The sequence below is a fragment of the Urocitellus parryii genome, chromosome 1 (assembly GCF_045843805.1).
Source record: "Urocitellus parryii isolate mUroPar1 chromosome 1, mUroPar1.hap1, whole genome shotgun sequence".
Lineage (NCBI taxonomy): Eukaryota > Metazoa > Chordata > Mammalia > Rodentia > Sciuridae > Urocitellus > Urocitellus parryii.
This window is the reverse complement of record NC_135531.1, coordinates 183,450,574-183,471,340: the sequence shown is the minus strand read 5'-3', so window position 1 is coordinate 183,471,340 and position 20,767 is coordinate 183,450,574. Positions and strand designations below refer to the sequence as shown.

Sequence of the window (20,767 nt, the reverse complement as noted above, 5' to 3'; positions counted from 1 at the left end):
GGAGCAGGAGATTTGCCTAAGTAGCTGCTTTGCACATTTAGGGATGATTGTAGGCAGGATTTGCAATCTGTGTACAAGAGGAAGGGATCGGAGCTACAGGAAGGGGCCCAAACTTTGAAATCACCGAAACTGTGTTCCATGTCCCCAAAGTGACCTCTTCTCTTGATCTGGGCAGCAGAAGCTCATCTTGGGCTTGGGTTGTGGCCGCAGAGTTTTCTAGTGGCCTAGGAATGGATGTTTGGTAAATTGATAAAAAGTCTCTGAGTCATGTCTGTTTCCCTAGAAAACTAAGTCGATTCCCAAAAGAGAACCGGGCTGCATGCGACCCCAGTTCATCTGAGAAGTAGACAGGCTGGCCCGGTGGAAAATGCATGTTTGCTAAAGAACCTCCCTGGAAAGAGCCCACCCTGAGAAGAACATGCTAAGCCCATGCCTCCGGGTGGAAAGAGGAATCCTGAGCCCTGCACTGTAGCTGCTCCACTAATGCCCCCCTGGACCAGCCTTCTGGATGTACATCTGGGCCAAGAAAAAGGACATGGCCCCAGGAGAAACCAGAACTAGAAGACCCACCAAACTGGCTGCACACTGGTGCGTACACCACTCTGCTGGGGTGGGATTTGGGGGAGCCCCTGAGAAAAATCAGAACACCTTTCTCAGCTTTGACACAGGTCACCACACAGCTCAGCACATGAGGACACTCAGCCACTGTTGGGAGCTCAACACGGGACACTGTGGGGTGACACAACACCTGGTGGCACAGTGGCCTGGAGCATGCAGAAGGACCTGTGGGGCAAAGCCTCCCTTGCCCAGCACCCTGGACAGCGCCATGGCCCTCTGCCTCCATGGAGACCAAGGCTGCACCCTCTCCCACCTGGCCAGGAAGCCTGGCTCCCCCCACAGCCCCTTCTTCACTCTTCCACCCCCCCCCCCACTCTGTCCCTCCCTGGCTCTCTTTCTGTGTGTATGTAGGTTTGTGTGTGTACGTTTACTTCATTTATTTTATAAATCAATTTAGTGTACTTTCCAACAAGAGAGGTGTAAAATCGCTGAGAATTATTTTTGCCCACACATAATAGAAACCTAGCCAGTTTCTATTTAGCACATGAGGACAGTCCTTGCCTCCATCTCACCAGCCTGGTGATAAGTGGATGCAAGGTCAGCCCTGGGTTATCAAGGACCCAGGTTCCTTCATACTTTCAGCAATTTCTGGTTTCTCAGTGTGACCGGGTTCTTTCTTCACGTTGTCACCTCATGTCCCAGCTCCACGTATGCTATCCGCCCCCCCCCCCCATGTAACAGCAAATAAAGAAAACCTTACTCTAGTGGCTTAAATGAGTGGAGCCCATTTTTCCCACATAGCAAGTCCATAGATAGGCAGTTGCTGACCTGGTCAGTTGCTCAGTGATGCTGGCACCTCCTGTGTTTCCACACTGCCATCCTCGGTGGGTTCTGCATTCCTTGTCAGTACCTGGAAACAAAATGGCTGTTGCTGTCCCACAAGTCACATCTGCCTGCAAAGCAGGAAAGGAAAAAATGGCAGAGTCAGCTACTGTTACATAAATCCCATTTTATCAAAAAAAAAAAAAAGATGTATTCACTGATGATGTTTATTAGCTGACTTTCCATGGCTATGACACAATACCTGAGATAATCAACTTATAAGAAGGAAAGGTTTATCATGGCTCATGATTTTGAAGGTTTCAGTTTGTGATCACTTGGCCTTGCTGCTTTGGACATTTAGTAGCACAGTCCATCATGGTGGAAGCATGTGACAGAAGAGGCTTGTTCACCTCAGGGAAGCCAGGAAGCAAAGAGACAGGAAGGAACCTGAATCCCATGAAGGAAGGGCATGCCCCAAGTGATCTAATTTCTCCGATAAGTCCCCATCTCTTCCAGGTTCCACCACCTCCCAGTAGTACCATGAGCCTTTGGAGGACACTCATCCCAAGCAGAGCACCTTCTAAATTTTAGTTTCCACCTAACTTTTAGATAAATGACACCCCCACAGGATAACTGAGAATCAGACTAGATATGCAAGGAAAAGTGCTTTGGAACTTGTAAAGGATGCAACCAATATTTCTCCAGTGGGCCCCAAGAGAAACTTCCACATCAATGTCTATCTGTGTTGTTTTCTCACTCCCCTGCCCGTCTAATACTCCAGGAATAGCACTCTGAGCACAGGTGACCCCAGACTTTCCACCTAGGCAAGCTCACACGTAAGGAGAGTTGGGAAGTGTAGTCGTTTGATCGGGATCACAGCACGTTTCCGTGGGCTAGGGAGCTTGCACTACGGGAATTTGCTTCCAATTCTGGAGGCCACATGTCCAAGATCAAGATGGCCGCTTTCACCCTGGGTCCACACGCTTGCCTCTGTGAGTGCCTGGGTCCTCACTGCCTCTTCTTGGAAGAACACCAGTCATATTGGATTATGGCCCTCCCTGGTGACCTCTTTAAAGACCCAACCTCTGAGGTCCTGCAGGTCGGGACTTCGACAGGAAGGATGGGGAAAGAGGCCACTGTGAAGTGGGGAGATGCTCTGGGGAAAGAAGCAAAGCCCAGTCACTGCTCACCTCCACACTCGCTGCTGCTGTGGTTCTAAAGGGACATCTGCTGTCCCCTGTTTCCTGTTGGCTTGCAGGGGGACAAAGTCTGCAGTGGAAGGAAGTGGCCAAGGGAAAGAGCAACACACCAGACAGGGAGTATTCAGCTGCCGCCAAGAGTCCAAGTTGGCTGCAGGAAGCCATGTCTGAAAAGGGCTCTGGGGAGCCTCGAGGCAAGCAGGTGCCCAGCTCCTCGTGAGCCCTGAAGGGTGCAGGCAGCCTAGGGTCCTCCACAAGGCTCAGCAAGGCTTCTGGGCTCAGGGAGGGGCCCCTTGCCTGGCCCCAATCTATATTCAGATGACACAGGAAGCCTAGCTCCTGGGAAAATTAAGAGGTATTCATTCTTTCAAATGTTTAAACAATATATTTGAGAAATTCTGGCTGAGCTCCTGTGTAGCCAGTTTCTTTGGGCAGAACTGCTCAGCACGGGATGCTTTGGGCCCGAGGACAGCATGCTGTTTCTATCTTACTCAAGCTCAAAGTACGTTTTGAGGCTTGGTTTGGTTTCTCAGCCAAATGTAACTTAGGACTGACATTCTTCCAAAACCCTTTGGAAATGCAACGACCCATGGTGCAAGTTGGAATGATGGCATTCTCCTTCCCGGGTCAATGCTAAAACCTGCTAGGTTTGCCAAAGCAGTGTGCCCGCTATACTCCTGCCTCCAAGCACCCCCACACCCCACACTCAGTCTCTGTTCAGTGCCACACCATCACCCACATGCTGAATGAAAATCCTACTTTGTCCCCCAAAACCTTTTGCTCCACCCCAACTTCTCACCCAATTTTCAGGACCTGTAACAAGGTATTTCTACCATGGATTGTCTCTCCTTTGTCTTGTTCCCTTTCCACCTGCAGATCCTCATGAGGGAGGCACCCTATGGTCTGATGCAAATGTGGGATCATCATCCTGAGGGAGGCAGAGGCAGAAGTGTGGGGGGGCTGGGGCATAGACTGGACCAAGTGTAGGGTAATCCGGGAGAGGCCAGGGACCCTCAGGACCCTAGAGCTACCCTCTTGCTCCTTCCCACCAATAATTTGCCCAGTCCATATGGCCAGCTTCAAGGACACAGGGGTTTATGTAACTCTTTTGCATAAATCCAAAAAGATTTCCCTTCTCAAGACCCTTCATTTCTATTCATTGGAAATCTTACCATTTCCTGATTGTTATTATCATGAGACACTTGATTTTTCTTGTCCAAGATTGTTAGACTAGACATATACATCTAGGTTTCTATGGTGTGGATTGTTCTCTCTTAGATGTGACATCCTTGGGCAGTGCACAGTGTCATAACTGTCACAGAAGCCCCGCCCAGACTTCTACCTACCAGCGCTAAGGTTCCACCCAGAAGTCTGGTCCCTTGCCTCAATTTTTAGTCATTGAGAGTGCCACTACACACACACACACACACACACACACACACACACATAAGATTTATGAGCAAGCAGCTTGTCTGAGTTCCAGAACCACCTGCCACTTGCATGTCTTCCTTACCAAGACGACCCAGGCTCAGAGGCACTCAGAGGCACTGGGACCACCAGGCGGGCCTTCTACCTTCTAGGCCAAGTCTTGCAGAGCTGTTCCCAGGATGGGTGACCCTGTGCAACAATAATAATGCTCATCTCATGCTGCAACTATTTGGTGGAGTCCACAGAGTCCAGGGCTGGGAAAGCAGAAGGTAAAGAGTAAGGTTTTTCTCCTCAAATCCAAAGGACAGCACGGGGATGCAGAAATGACGTGGTTTTAGAGGACACTTTAAATGCAATCATGTTTACAAAGAAAGCTATTTTGCTTTTAAGGAGAAAGGACGCTGCTTCAGATGCCCATTATCCTTCTTCCTGAGGAAAAGGTCTTCCGGGGCTCTCTGTGCCCTTTGGACAAGCTGGCCTCCCCATGTGTCCTGGTTTTCATACTCCTCTTGGCTTTATCTGCACGAAAGACGAAGGAAGGCATCCTGGCCTCCCCAGGGAGCAGAAACTAATGGATGCCTAATTCAATAGCTCTCACATTGTAAAACACTGGCTAATAAAAAGCATTTATAGAAAATTCAGTGGAGAACTTTACATCCGCGCTCCCCAAATAAAAGCTCAATCAGTTCCAAATGTTACACACCCACGTGGGTCGGAGTGGCTGGCTGGGCCCGGATCCAACCTCATATCCAGAGCATCTGAGTGAGTACCGTTGCGCATGCGCCAGGCGGCTGATGGCTCCCTCTCACCGCCCTTGCCTCTGAGACTTGTCCTGTGCCCCGTCCTGCTCTGGCCAGGTGCAGTCTTCTGCAGTTTTTTCTTGATGCATGTGCAGAGAGCACCCCCTCCTGCTCAAGGTCAGGGTTGGCCATTGTTTGAGGCCAGCCTTGTGCTAAGAATCCATTGTACCTGAGCTCATTAATGTGTTCATTCCTGCAAAGTACGCGCTATTATCCCCATTTTCTGGAAGAGAAAACTGAGACACAGAGCCAAAGTCAATTGCCCAAGGTCCCACCGACTTTGACTCCAAAGTCCACGCTTTTAAACACGGTGGTTTTAACCACTGTGTAAACTGGTCAGGCTGGGTCTAATATTTTAGCTGATGGGTCCCAGCCCTGCCTCTGCCTCACCCTTCTGCTGGATCCTACAAAGAGAGGTGAGGAGCCCAGAGCCCATAGGACCATTGCCCTAGCCCTTAGGCTGAAGTGTCTCAACCACAAAGCTGTGTGCACCCACCCTGAGGCCAGCACATGGCAGGAGTGGCCTGGGGCTGCACGCCCTGCAGAGGGCCCTGGCAGCTTTGGGACTCTCCAGGAAGTGGCAGGGTGCCACAGACCAGCACACCAGGCTGCCTGCGACCCACTCCCAACACTCCAGTCTCCATCCCGGCCTGGACATTGAAGATGGAGGCCAGTCATTTTGCCCAGATCCCAGAACAGGGCCAGCACCAAGTGGGTGGGAGGAACTGGAGAAAAGGCAGAAAGACAAAATAAGGAAATTAGGGTTGTTTTTTATTTGTTGAAAGTCTCAGAATTACTGAGAAGCCCAGTTGAAACTAAAAGGCCTATGGACTGAACCCCAGCCAATCCTCTCTTCTATCTCCTAGTCCTGTGGGAATTCTGTGTCCCCAAGGACTAAAGCCTTGGTGCTCCTGCCTGTCCACATGCAGTAGCTGGAGGTCAGGTGAATCCTCAGACCAAGACTCATATTTAATTACACGAGGGGCAAAACAAAGAACTTAGGTTTTCCTAGGACCTAGAACCTGAATGCTCCCCAAAGGCCCCTGTGTTCAGGGCTTGCCCCCCAACATGGTGCTTTGGAGAGGGCACCCTTTAAAAGGAGGAGCCTGGTGGGAGGTCTTTAGTCACTGGAGTCTTTCCCTCAGGGGGCATCGTGGGACCCAGCCCCTTCCCCCTTCCTCTCTCTCACTTCCTGGTCAGGAGGTCAGCAGTTTTACATTGCCAGGAGCTTCCACCATGATGAGCTGCCTGGGAACAGACCCAGGAGCAACAGGACCAACCATGAACTGAAACTCCCAAGTATGAGCCCAAATAAACCTTTCCTCTTCAGATGCTAACACACACCTCATCCAGTTCAACCCACCAAAAGACACCCAGGAGCCTGTGGCCGGGAGCTCCTGCCGGTCACCACACTGACTGTGGAACCTCAGCCAGATTACTTTGGTTTTTTTCCTAAGCCTCAAGTTACTCCTCAGTGAACAGGGATCGCTCCTAATGGCTTCATGGGCTGGAGATGAGGATCCAGTGATAGATTGCATCTAGTTGGCAGTTATTTCCCAGGTGAGGTGACAGTCTCAGGTTAGGGTCCCAGAGCCGCAGGACCCCCAACTTTCCCTCAAGAAGCAATGATCCCTCCACTTCATCCCCTGCCCCTGACCCTCTCTCTCCTCTACTTCTGGAAACTCAGGGTGGCTTTCTGACCAAGCAAACCTCACAGGCCTTCTGGAAAGTTCCTGAGCCTCCATGGGTGATGGCCCTGCTGAGGTTTGATTTTTGATTTTTGATTGAAGAGAAGTTCTAGCTCTTCCAATGGCCCCCCTCAGACCCACACACTTCATCAAGCCGACCAAGATGGAGTAATAGACTTCTTTTTTAAAAAATCCACACCGGAGGGGCATTGTCTAAATCGGTGCCTTGTCCAATTAAAGAAAACGCTTCCCAGAGATGGTTCTCTGCAGGGCTCTCATGAAGCATGTGGGCTGCTGGCTCCGTGGGAAGACGGAGGTGGCGGTGCTGACATTTCAATTAGCTTCACTTGAGTTGGGGAATTTATATCTTTCTCTGGCATAATTACATCAGGAGTTTGTCCTCGGGTCCTCTGGCTCTTGAAAGCCACTCTTCAGCCTCACCTCCTCCTCCAGGAAGCCTTCCCAGGCCCTCTGGCCCCACAGCCTCGGGGACCCCTCTGCTGACTTCCTGTGATGCTCTGTTACCAAATGCCCTTTGGACCCCTGGCTACAGGTTCTCACATGGCTTTATAGGACAAGCCAGCTCACAATTCCCGCATCTGACCAGGGCCATGGATGTAACCAGTCAGAGGCCCTGTCTGCAGAGACAAGTCACAGTGGTTGCCAAGACCAGCAAGCCATCCAGTTTCTAAGGGACCTCCCGCCTGACCAGGCAGCTGAGGCCTCCCTCTCCCCAGCCCCAGCTCAGAAACTTCAGTGCTAGCAAGGCCACCGTTGGAAAGGCCTGAGGACCATCATGGAGTAGAAGTGGGATTCTCCCCCGCTGCCAGTTAACAGACATAAGCAAAAGTCCTGGGGTTCAACTGCCTGGTTTCAAATCCCACCCCTGCCTCTTGCATTCTGTGACACCTTGGAAAAGTCCCTTCACCTCTCTAAGGACCAGAAAAATGTGTTTCCCAATCAGAGTTCTCCTGTCTGAAGCCCCACTTAAGAGAATCACAAGCCTTTTGACGATTCAAGTATATACTATAATCTTGCCTTGAAATAAAAGGGTTGTGAGCGATATTCACAATGGCATTAGAGCAACATTAAGATAAAAATAAATTATTCATAAGCATGAAAATAATGTTAAGGTGCCACTAGTGCTTTAATCACAGGCAATAATACTTCTTTTTGCAACAGTGGAATTTCTATGCAAGCCATATTACTCAGCAAGAGAATGAGCTCAGATGCAGCCGCAATGGCTGCTCCTTCATGGGGGAAAGGAAGAGCCCAGTCTCTGGACCCAAAATCCACAGAGCATCTCCCACATCTGCAGCACAAAGTGTTTTCTGCTTTGGTCGCACAATGGAGTCTCCCAGGAAGATTTTATTAAATTCCAGTGCCCAAACTCCATTCCCAGAGGTTCTGTTGGGATTGATGTCACTTGCCCATCCCACCCTGCCCAGCGCCCCCTGCCCATAGCCCTAGCTAGCCAGCTCCTTCTCTTCCTCCCCTTCCCCCATCTCCCATTAGCTGTGATGGAGGAGACACAGAAACTTGAAAAAGGAAACAATGGGGTTGAGGGGAAGAGGAACCTCTCTGGGACCCTAAAGACTAGAGGTTACCTGCCATTGCTGAGAGAATAGAAAGGACCCAATAAAGAGGTCTGATTCTTTGATCCAGTCATTTCAGAGCCATGCCACAGTCAGAGCCACCTGCTCTGGTCACTACACACACACACACACACACACACACACACACACACACAGAGGCAATGTGTGTTGTCAGGGAGACCAGTGCATGCTGGTCACGCAGGTGACCATTGTTCCCAGGGGCTGCTGGAGCAGAGGGGTCATGTGGCTTAGCCTGTGGGGTCAACCAGAGCCTCCTGGAAGAGCTGATGTGACTGAAGAGTATAGGGTTTATCAAACAATTTGCCATTTACCGTGTTATGGACTAAAACGTGTCCCTCTAAAATTCTTATGTCAAAATTCTAGCCAGCAAAACTCCAGAAGATGACTGTGTTTGGAGATGGGGTCTGGTCACTACAGTGTCCTTCATCCAGTGTGACTGGTGTCTCCCATACAGAGACAGGAGGACACAGGCACAGAGGTGAGGCCATGTGAAAGCAGGTGGAGAAGGCAGCCACCTGTGAGTCAGAAGCAACCAAACCTGCTGGCACCCTGGTCTTGGACTTCCAGCCTCCAGAACCGTAAGAGAATAAACTAATGTCGTTTTCCCTGCCCAGTCCTTGGTATTCGCTGTGGCAGCCCTAGCAGGCTAAGACAGCTGAGCACTGAGCACTGAGCACTCCCCTGATCTTTTTTTTCTTTTTCTTAGATACCAGGGATTGAGCCCAGGGGTGCTTTACCACTGAGCTATATTCTCCACCCCTATTTATATTTTATTTAGAGACAGGGTCTCACTGAGTCACTTAGGGCCTTGCTAAGTTACAGAGGCTGGTTTGAACCCGTGATCTTCCTGTCTCAGCCTCCTGAGCTCCCCAGCAGTTTTGTTCTGTAAAACTTCAGCAACCCAAAAGGCAGGTCTTGGACACCTATCAACCTTATCCATGGTTGGGGACATTAAAGGGATGAGCCAAAGTTCTGAGATGCTAGGAGCCAAGCGCTCACAGGTGCCCAAAGTCATGCCCAGGGAAGCAAGCCAGGCAGATGAGGTGAGCAGGGAGAGTTTTAATGTTTTGATAGTAGGTATCCCCCAAATTCACGTGTGATACAATTCAAGAAGGTGAGAGCTGAACTTATTGGGGTTATGAGAGGTTTAACCTTATCAGTGCATTAGTCCCCCTAAGAGGCATTGACTTGGTGGTACTGTAGGCAGGAAGGGTGTAGCTGGAGGAGCTGGGTCCCCCGTGGGCATGACTTGGGGGCTTATACTTTGTCCTTATTGGGCAGAGGTCTCTCTCTGCTTCCTGATGGTCATGTCCTGAGTCGTCATCCTCCACCACCCTCTCCCACCCTGACGTTCTGCCTCACCTCGAGCCCTAAGGAATGGAGTCACTGTCAATAGAGTGAGGCCTCTGAAGCGATGAGCCCCAAATAAACTTTTCCTCCTCTAATTGTTCTTGCCAGGTCTTTTGGTGACCGAGGTGAGAAGGCTGACTAAAACAGGGGTTTGTGAGGATCACCTGTCTCCAAGCAGAGGATGCCCTCCGATCCTTTGTGCCCACAGACCATCACCTCAACCCACACTGACCGCCTGGAGGTAGGAGCCCTTTGCTTCCCATGGTCCTGGAACCTCTGAGAGGTCTGAGACACCCTCACAGCCCCCAGGGACATGAAGATCACCCACTTAACCCACAGACATTCCTGGAGGTAGAGACCCAGGAGAGAGTCCCATCATCCTGGAAAGGCCCAAGGCCCCCACAGCACTCAAGAGAAGGTCAAGAAAACCACCAGGAAGCCAGGTCTGCTCCTTCAGACAGGCAGAGGCAGGTCCCAGGGAATCCCCTTATTTTCCCATCTGGGATGGAGGAGAAACCCTAGCCCTCACCAAAGCTGCAGGTGTATGATATCCTCACCTTTGCCGGGTCTTCAGGCTTATTTGTGGCTCAGTGATATTTGGGAGTATTTATGTATGGACTTTTCCCTCCTACGTTTTTCCCCTTTCCCTCCCACACCCAGGGCAAGCAGCTAATTGAGTCATTCAGTGCCTTAGGGAAGGTGCCTACAGGGGAGAGACAGAGAACAGCAAATTTTCCTGGAATTTCTGTCCCAAATGTCTTAGCTTTTAGGACAGTGGTGTTAAAACCCAACAGTGCATCAGAATCACTCAGAGGACCACTAAAAACACAGCTAGCCGGACCACCTCCCTTAGAGTCTCTGACTCCTTAGTGCTATGGTTTGTCCACTCTAAAACTCTCATTAAATTTGATTGCCACTGTGGGTTGGGAAGTGGACCATTAAGGGATGATGACATCATGGGAGTGCTGTCCTCATCGATGGATTAATATAGCTCCTAGAAACTGGGTTAGTTAGTAGGTTTTTTAATAAAGCATCTTTTGTTCCCCTCCCTATTTTATACATGCCTGCTTGTCCCTCCTCATTCAGCCATGAGTTGAAGCACCACAAGGTCCTCTGACCTGTGCCCCACTCTTGCCCTTCCCAGTCTCTAGAACTATGAGCCAAAATAATTTTTTTTCCTTTATAAATTACCCAGTCTCAGGCATTGTATTAGAGCAACAGAAAACTGTTAGCTTTTTCTGTCACTGTGACCAAAATTCCTGACAAGAGTAACTTAGAGGAGGAAAAGTTTATTTGGGGCTCATGGTTTCAGAGATTCAGGACATGGTCAGCCAACTCCATTGCTATGAGCCTGAGGTGAGGCAGAAGATCATGGCAAAAGGGCTCAGAGAAGAAAAACTGAGGACATCTTGGAAGCTGGGAAACAAATACAGAGACAAGGGACAAAAAATAGTTGAAAGTCACCTCCCCCCAGAGATTTTACTTCCTCCAGGCACATTCTACCTGCCTACAATTAACACCCATTAGTTCACGCAAATTCTTTTTTTTTTAATTTTATTTTTTTATTGGTTGTTCACAACATTACAAAGCTCTTGACATATCATATTTCATACATTAGATTGAAATGGGTTATGAACTCCCAATTTTACCCCAAATGCAGATTGCAGAATCATGTCGGTTACACATCCACAATTTTATATAATGCCCAATTAGTAATTGTTGTATTCTGCTACCTTTCCTATCCCCTACTATCCCCCCTCCCCTCCCCTCCCATCTTCTCTCTCTACCCCATCTACTGTAATTCATTTCTCTCCTTGTTTATTTTCCCATTCCCCTCACTTCCTCTTGTATGTAATTTTGTATAGCAATGAGGGTCTCCCTTCATTTCCATGCAATTTCCCTTTTCTCTCCCTTTCCCTCCCATCTCATGTCTCTGTTTAATGTTAATATTTTCTTCCTGCTCTTCCTCCCTGCTCTGTTCATAGTTGCTCTCATTATATCAAAGAAGACATTTGGTATTTGTTTTTTAGGGATTGACTAGCTTCACTAAGCATAATCTGCTCTAGTGCCATCCATTTCCCTGCAAATTCTATGATTTTGTCATTTTTATTGCTGCATAGTACTCCATTGTGTATAGATGCCACATCTTTTTTATCCATTCATCTATTGAAGGGCATCTGGGTTGGTTCCACAGCTATTGTGAATTGTGCTGCTATGAACATCCATGTGGCAGCATCCCTGTAGCATGCTCTTTTAAGGTCTTCAGGGAATAGTCTGAGAAGGGCAATAGCAGGGTCAAATGGTGGTTCCATTCCCAGCTTTCCCAGGAATCTCCAAACTGCTTTCCAAATTGGCCACACCAATTTGCAGTCCCACCAGCAATGTACAAGAGTACCCTTTTCTCCACATCCTCGCCAGCACTTGTTGTTGTTTGACTTCATAGTGGCTGCCAATCTTACTGGAGTGAGATGGTATCTTAGGGTGGTTTTGATTTGCATTTCTCTGACTGCTAGAGATGGTGAGCATTTTTTCATGTACTTGTTGATTGATTGTATGTCCTCCTCTGAGAAGTGTCTGTTCAGGTCCTTGGCCCATTTGTTGATTGGGTTATTTGTTATCTTATTGTCTAATTTTTTGAATTCTTTGTATAATCTGGATATTAGGGCTCTATCTGAAGTGTGAGGAATAAAAATTTGTTCCCAGGATGTAGGCTCCCTATTTACCTCTCTTATTGTTTCTCTTGCTGAGAAAAAACTTTTTAGTTTAAGTAAGTCCCATTTGTTGATTCTTGTTATTAACTCTTGTGCTATGGGTGTCCTATTAAGGAATTTGGAGCCCGACCCCACAATATGTAGATCGGAGCCAACTTTTTCTTCTATCAGACGCAGAGTCTCTGATTTGATATCAAGCTCCTTGATCCATTTTGAGTTAACTTTTGTGCATGGCGAGAGAAAGGGATTCAGTTTCATTTTGTTGCATATGGATTTCCAGTTTTCCCAACACCATTTGTTGAAGATGCTATCCTTCCTCCATTGCATGCTTTTAGCCCCTTTATCGAATATAAGATAGTTGTAACTTTGTGGATTAGTCTCTGTGTCCTCTATTCTATACCATTGGTCCACCCGCCTGTTTTGGTACCAGTACCATGCTGTTTTTGTTACTATTGCTCTGTAATATACTTTGAAATCTGGTATCGCTATACCGCCTGATTCACGCTTCCTGCTTAGAATTGCTTTTGCTATTCTGGGTCTTTTATTTTTCCATATGAATTTCATGATTGCTTTATCTATTTCTACAAGAAATGCCATTGGGATTTTGATTGGCATTGCATTAAACCTGTAGAGAACTTTTGGTAATATCGCCATTTTGATAATGTTAGTTCTGCCTATCCATGAACAGGGTATATTTTTCCATCTTCTAAGATCTTCTTCTACTTCTCTCTTTAGGGTTCTGTAGTTTTCATTGTATAAATCTTTCACCTCTTTTGTTAGGTTGATTCCCAAGTATTTTATTTTTTTGGAGGATATTGTGAATGGAGTAGTTGTCCTCATTTCCGTTTCAGAAGTTTTGTCGCTGATATACAGAAATGCCTTTGATTTATGCGTGTTGATTTTATATCCTGCCACTTTGCTGAATTCATTAATTAGTTCTAGTAGTTTCTTTGTAGACCCTTTTGGGTCTTCTAGGTATAGAATCATATCATCTGCAAATAGTGATAATTTAAGTTCTTCTTTTCCTATTTTTATGCCTTTAATTTCTTTCATCTGTCTAATTGCTCTGGCCAGTGTTTCGAGAACTATATTGAATAGAAGTGGTGATAGAGGGCATCCCTGTCTTGTTCCAGATTTTAGAGGGAATGCCTTCAACTTTTGTTCATTCAGAATGATGCTAGACCGAGGCTTAGCATAGATAGCTTTTACAATGTCAAGGTAAGTTCCTGTTATCCCTAGTTTTTCAAGTGTTTTGAACATAAAGGGATGCTGTACTTTGTCGAATGCTTTCTCCATGTCTATCGAGATGATCATATGATTCTTATCCTTAAGTCTATTGATGTGGTGAATAACATTTATTGATTTCCGTATATTGAACCAGCCTTGCATCCCAGGGATGAATCCTACTTGATCATGGTGCACAATTTTTTTGATGTGTTTTTGTATTCGATTCGCCAGAATTTTATTGAGGATTTTTGCATCTAGGTTCATTAGAGATATTGGTCTGTAGTTTTCTTTCTTTGAGGTGTCTTTGGTTTCGGAAGCAGGGTGATGTTGGCCTCATAGAATGAATTTGGAAGAGCTCCCTCTTTTTCTATTTCCTGAAATAACTTGAAAAGTATTGGTGTTAATTCTTCTTTAAAGGTTTTGTAAAACTCCGCTGTATACCCATCCGGTCCTGGGCTTTTCTTGGTTCATAGTCTTTTGATGGCTTCTTCAATTTCATCCGTTGATATTGGTCTGTTCAAATTTTGTGTATCCTCCTGACTCAGTCTGGGCAAATCATATGACTTAAGAAATTTATCGATGTCTTCACTATCTTCTATTTTATTGGAATATAAGTTTTCAAAATAATTTCTAATTGTCTTCTGTATTTCTGTAGCATCTGTTGTGATATTGCCTTTTTCATCCCATATGTTAGTAATTTGAGTTCTCTCTCTTCTTCTCCTCGTTAGCACGGCTAAAGGTCTGTCGATCTTATTTATTTTTTCGAAGAACCAACTTTTAGTTTTGTTAATTTTTCCAATAGTTTCTTTTAAGTCAATTTCATTGATTTCTGCTCTGATTTTAATTATTTCTTGCCTTCTGCTACATTTGCTGTTGTTTTGCTCTTTCTTTTCTAGGGCTTTGAGATGAAGTGTGAGCTCATTTATTTGTTGTTTTTTTCTTTTTTTGAGGAATGACCACCAGGCAATGAATTTTCCTCTTAAAAGTGCTTTCATTGTGTCCCATAGATTCCAATATGTTGTGTCTGTATTTTCATTTATCTCTAAGAATTTTTTGATTTCCTCCTTTATGTCTTCTGTAACCCATTGATCATTCAGTAACATATTGTTCATTTTCCATGTGATGTAGGATTTTTCCTTCCTTCTTTTATCATTGATTTCTAGTTTCATTCCATTATGATCAGATAAAATGCATGGTATTATCTCCACCCCTTTATATTTACTGGGGGTTGCCCTATGGCATAATATATGGTCTATTTTTGAGAAGGATCCATGTGCTGCTGAGAAAAAAGTATATCAATTTGATGATGGTTGATATATTCTATATATGTCAGTTAAGTCTAGGTTATTGATTGTGGTATTGAGTTCTATAGTTTCTTTATTCAACTTTTGTTTGGAGGATCTGTCCAATGGTGAGAGAGGTGTGTTGAAGTCACCCATAATTATTGTGTTGTGGTCTATTTGATTCTTGAACTTGAGGAGAATTTGTTTTATGAATGTCGCAGCACCATTATTTGGTGCATAAATATTGATAATTGTTATGTCTTGTTGGTGAATGGTTCCTTTTAACAGTATATAATGTCTTTTTTTATCCCTTTTGATTAACTTAGTCTTGAAGTCGATTTTATTCGATATGAGGATGGCCACCCCTGGACCATGTGCATGGTATATTTTTTCCCATCCTTTCACCTTCAGCCTGTGTATGTCTTTTCCAATCAGATGTGTCTCCTGGAGGCAGCATATTGTTGGATTTGTTTTTTTAATCCATGATACCAGCCTATGTCGCTTTATTGGAGAGTTTAAGCCATTAACATTCAGAGTTACTATTGATATATGGTTTGTACTTCCATCCATGTTTGATTATTTATCCTTTTTTTAAAAAATTTAGTTTGTTTCTCCATGATTATCTTTCCCCTCACCCTCTGTCTTTACCGAGGAACTTCCCTCTGATGGTTTTGGTTATTGTTTTTCATTTCTTCCTCGTGTAGTGTTTTGCTCAAAATGCTTTGCAGTGCTGGTTTTCTGGCTGCAAATTCTTTTAACTTTTGTTTATCATGAAAGATTTTTATTTTGTTGTCATACCTGAAGCTTAATTTTGCTGGATACAGAATTCTTGGTTGGCATCCATTGTCTTTCAGTGTTTGAAATACATTGTTCCATGACCTTCTTGCTTTCAGCATCTGTGATGAAAAATCCGTTGTTAACCTTATTGGTTTACCCCTGAATGTAATCTGTCTCCTTTATCTTGTAGCTTTTAATATTTTCTCTTTGTTCTGTATATTGGATATCTTCATAACAATGTGTCTTGGCATTGGTCTACTGTGATTTTGTGTGCTCGGTGTCCTGTATGCATCTTCAATTTGTATATCTGTTTCTTTTTTTAGTTCTGGAAAGTTTTCTGTAATTATTTCATTCAGCAGGTTACTCATTCCCTTGGTTTGAATCTCTGTACCTTCCTCTATCCCGATGACTCGTCAGTTTGGTTTTTTTATGTTATCCCATAACTCTTGGATGTTTTTCTCGTGATTTTTTACCAGCCTTTCTGAGTTGGCTACACTCTTTTCAAGATGATATATTTTGTCTTCATTATCTGACGTTCTGGCTTCTACTTGCTCCACTCTGTTAGTGATACTCTCAATTGAGTTTTTAATTTGGTTTATCATTTCCTTCATTTCTAGAATTATTGTTTGATTATTTTTTATAATCTCTATCTCCTGATAAAGATGCTTAACTTCTTCTTTTATCTGTTTATGTAACTCATTCTCAATGTGTTCTTTCACTGCTTGAATTTGCTGTCTCGTATCCTCTTTAAGGTTCCATTCCATCTGTCTAAGGTGTTCCATGAGTTCTTTATATGACAATTTTTCTGATGACTCTAGGTCCTCCTGAATATTTAGGCTGTCCTGCATTGTTTGTACTCCTTTTCTTCCTTGCTTTTTGAAGCTGCTCATGTTACTTCTTGTTCTGTTTGACTGCTGAGTTACTGTTTACTCCTATAAGTTTATTTGATGCTTGGGAGGAAAGGTATTAGATGGGAAGGGAAGAAGTCACTAAAGAGAATGAGAGTAAGCAGGTAGAATTCAAGGAAGGGGGGATAAGATAATTGAAAAGAAATGAAAAGACAAAAGAAGAAAAAAATAGGAAAAAAAGAAAAAAAGAAAAAAAATTTATAAAAAATAATTAAAAAATTAAAATTAAAATTGGAAGAAAAAAAATTTAAAAAAATTGTAAAAAAAAATTAAAAAAACAAGAAAGAAAAATGAAAATGAAAGAAAAACCCTAATCAAAAAAAAAGAGAGAAAAGAAAAAAAAACCTAATAAATGCAGTCTTAGAGTTTGATTAACTTCTCTTCCAGTAGGTGGCGCTGTGCCCACCAGGCCAAGTTTCTCCTGTCAATACGCGGGAACCAATCACTGTGCAGCAGCTCCTCCCAGACTGGGCGAGTCTCCAATCCTGAGTGCCTAGGGCCTCCTGTTGTGTCTAGTCACTTCCCCACTTTTCCTCAAGCCAGTCTCCTCTCACGGGTGCCGCTCACCACAATACTGGGTACACGCCAGGTCTGCTGCTCCCGGGAGCCCTGTTGTCATGAATGACTGGGCACACTCTTCCAGTTTGCCATTCCCTCAGACCCTAAGTTTGTAGAGCTTGGGTCTGAGAATCCTCAGTGAATTTTACTTGCCCTCCGGTAGCCACGCCCCCGTAGCTGGTGCAAGAGACCTCAGCTGTCAGCACTGGTGGGAGCGGTGGTTCCGCGCCGCGGGTCCCGCACCACCTCTAATTCCCTCGGTCTGGCTACTACGCTCACGGGAGAGCTGGGAGGGGCCCTTAAGGTTTCCCCGATATGTGGAGAGGGAAGGCTAGGGGATTACACACCTGTAGCCGCAGGTTTCAATGAAGTTATCTCCTCCGCCGCAGTCTGATGACGTCAGTTCTCTGCCATGGTGGTATCTCTTGCAAATGGCGACAGTTCGTTTCCCTTTGCCCGGTGACCAATGCAACGGGTGGATCCTTACTGTCTCTCCCAAGCCCCGTTTCAAACCTGTGGCCACTACCTATGAAGGCTCGGTTGGCATTACCTCCGTAGGATCAGAAGGGCTGACCAGTTGTTTCAGCCGGATGGATTAGTTCTGAGTCACAGCTGTTTGTCTGCGGGAAGCAGGCGAACGGGAGCTTGAATTCAGCCAATCCGGGCTCGGTGTGTGTTCTGAGAGGCCCAGACTGTTCACCCCAGATCCACGTCAGCTCAGCATTGCCTAGTGATCCTGAGCAAACAGATTTAGGCTGTTTACGACTCCCTATGCCTGCACAGCTGAAGAGGTCAGAGACTTGATCTCTCCGCGCCCGCCGCCATGTTGGAATCCTCCTTATCTTTCTGCCACGCAAATTCTTAATCTGTTAAATGGATTAATCTACTGATCAGGTTTCAGCTCCCAGAATCTAATCATGTCACCTCTGAATTTTCCTTCATTGTCTAACACATGAGCTTTGGGGGGTACACCTCATATTCAAACCATTACAAAAACTAAAACACTAGGTTTGGGGTAAGACCTGAGAACTTGCATCTTTAACAAGTTCTGGGTGATGCTGATGCTATTGGTCCAGGGGCCACACTTTGGGAACTTCTGCTCTAAATCAGTGCTGAATATTAAGGGCGGATAAGGAGATTTCCAAAACTTCCATCCCTAGCATAGTCCAAGAGATTCTGCTCTCATTGAGCTGAAGTGAGCGTGGACACTGAAAAGATTTTACAGCTTCCTGGTTATCCAGGGTGCGGGCAGGCCCTTGCAGTGGTAGTTTTGCAACCTGGTCCCTGGCCTTCTGTGTAGCCTCTATGGGCTCACACAGGCCAGAGCCCCAGGCTCACTCCACTGCCACAATCCCACCAGTTTCTGTCCCATGTTCAGTGCCTAGAATGCTCTGCCCATGAGCAACTCCTTTTCCCTGGGGACCACACTCAAGTGCCCATGCCTCTGAGACATGGCTTCCAAGCCCGCAGCAGCCCCATCCTGGTTCCCAATCTACTGTTTCTGCTCTTTCCATAGCAACACTGGTGTTGGGGGTCCCCACATCTGGATCTGCCTGTGGCCCCAGGTTATAATCAAGGGCCATTTCTCACATTCATTTCTATGTCTCTGGCACGTGGCCACAGCATGTGCTCACTGATATTTGAATGAATGCTGAGGCAGTAAGCCTTCCATGCTAACCACCTCTGGAGGGCCCCATTCAGCCTCAGCACCATACTGTCAAGGAGAAAGATGACTCTTCAGGCTGCAGAAGGATCCGTAGTGGAGTGGGAGAAGAAAGAGCTGGCTTCAAATGTTATGGGGCAACCGCTCAGAAAACACTCTAAGTCTGAATTTGGAAACAAATTAGAGAGTCTTCATTATCTGGCCACAGACTGTTCTTCACAGGGTCCAACTGACCCTCTGGGAGAACAGCAGCCATCTTCAAATAGGCCAGAGTATTTAAAGGGAAAAAAACACACTCTATGGAATCTACAAGTTACAAGCAAGCAGGATACAAGGGCTGAGAAAGCAGCAGAGCAAAAACAGACAACCACATCCTGGGTTCGAGCACATTGGTGGGTCTACATCCTGGGTTCGAGTACATCTGTGAGCCTATGAAGTACAGAAAAAACAATTTTTTAAAACATCTTAGAAACAGCTTATATTATAGATTCACACAGGAGTCATAAAAATGGAGTCATTATGGCTATATTTCCTTACATTTGCCTATAGCTATACCTTGTACTGAACTATTGTTCCACTGACTTCTACTTATCTGTAACCTCTATTAACTTATGGGCTTATACTTATCGCCTTACACTGTTCTGTATCTTATTTCTAATGACTTAAACCTTACGTATTACAGTTACATGATTTTGCTGTCCTACTAGCACTTCTTCTAACTTATAACTAGGGTAACTTAACACTATTTATTCTATAACATTTCTCACATAATCCTATTATCCTACTTATTAATATTTCATAACCTATAACCTATTATCTATATTGATTAAGCTCAGGCCATAACACAAACATTTTCAGGGATTCAGGAAAAAAGGATAAAGATAATTTTTTTTTTTTTTTGGCAATGCTTTTGGACCCATCCCCACAACCCAACCCGAGGTGGAGGTGATAAAAAGGCAGATTCCAGGTCAAATCAGAAACATTTGTTCCTGCAGTGATGAGCATTCCCAGAAGACCTTCTGCAGAGCTCTGTTTCCACCCAGGATGGAATCCCAAGGGACTGGACTGGAAGCAGCATTGGACCCTTTCAACCCCAAACTCTGCCAGTCCTTAGCGAAGCTACTCCCCAACAGCACCGGAAGCAGGTGGAGAGATGGGAGAGGTCAAGGGTGAGACACCTGCAGCTGGTGCATGTGGCCTATCCTAAGCAGCTTTATGGATATGCCACCCATGCAGCAGTCCAGGCTGCTCCAAGGAAGCCCCAACCTGGTTAAATGTTTTGCTGCCATCATCTTGAGATTCTTAATTCTGGAACAGGGGACCCCCATTTTTGTTTTGCACTAGATTTTACAAATTCTGGGCCCTGGGTTTATCCCTTTTTGCTCTTTTTGAGTCAGACAATCTTGTGGAATTTGATGACCTCTGCAGGTAATAAGAGGTCCTGATATCTCACAGAGCAGCCCAGAGATTTAAAGAAGGGAATAGAAAGTTCTTCGGAAAGTTGCTGATCATTAAAAGAGATACCCAAATATTTGCTGTTGCCATCAAGTTTATGATGATGGATTGAGAAGCTTCCCAATAATCATTCAAGTAAATGTTATCTCCACGTCTCCTCCATGTTAGGCTATGTTCTCACTGAATCCTCATAAGACCAAGCAGAGACGTGACAATTCCCATTTCACAGATGAAAAAAGTGAGGCTAGAGAAGCTCAGAGACTTACTCAAAGCACCACAGATGGCAAGCCGGCAGAGCAGGAGTAGAATTGGACTCTGCTTGAACCCAAGTCTAGGATTTTTCCTGTGAGCTGCTCTGCCTGAGGCTGATTCTACTGAGGTTTCACCTCTAAGCAGTTGCCCTGGACCCAAGAAATCCAAAGAAAATGAAGCAATGATACTGGGTTCAAGGCAACCTCCCTGCAGACCAGGCCCTCAGTGGTCCTTCTGTGAGCTAATGACACTCAGAGCCAACATAATGACCGGCACCATTGGCAGAACCCGCCTTCCTTACTCTGCTCCTTAAAGGCTCTAATAGATTTTCCATAGCTGCTGGCAGAGCAAACCTCTGCTGATTTAAACTAATGTAGAAGCATTTGAAAAGACTCTTACAGAGAATTCTCTATTTCTTTTCCTTATTTTCCCTTTCAGTGCAAAAAAGAAGAAAATATATGACCTAAATCTG

At 45.4% G+C, this 20,767-nt stretch overlaps 1 pseudogene; it reads left to right on the top strand.

Moving 5' to 3' along the window:
- Window positions 1–20,767, top strand: part of LOC113196774 (uncharacterized) — a 60,393-nt pseudogene that overhangs the window by 14,561 nt on the left and 25,065 nt on the right.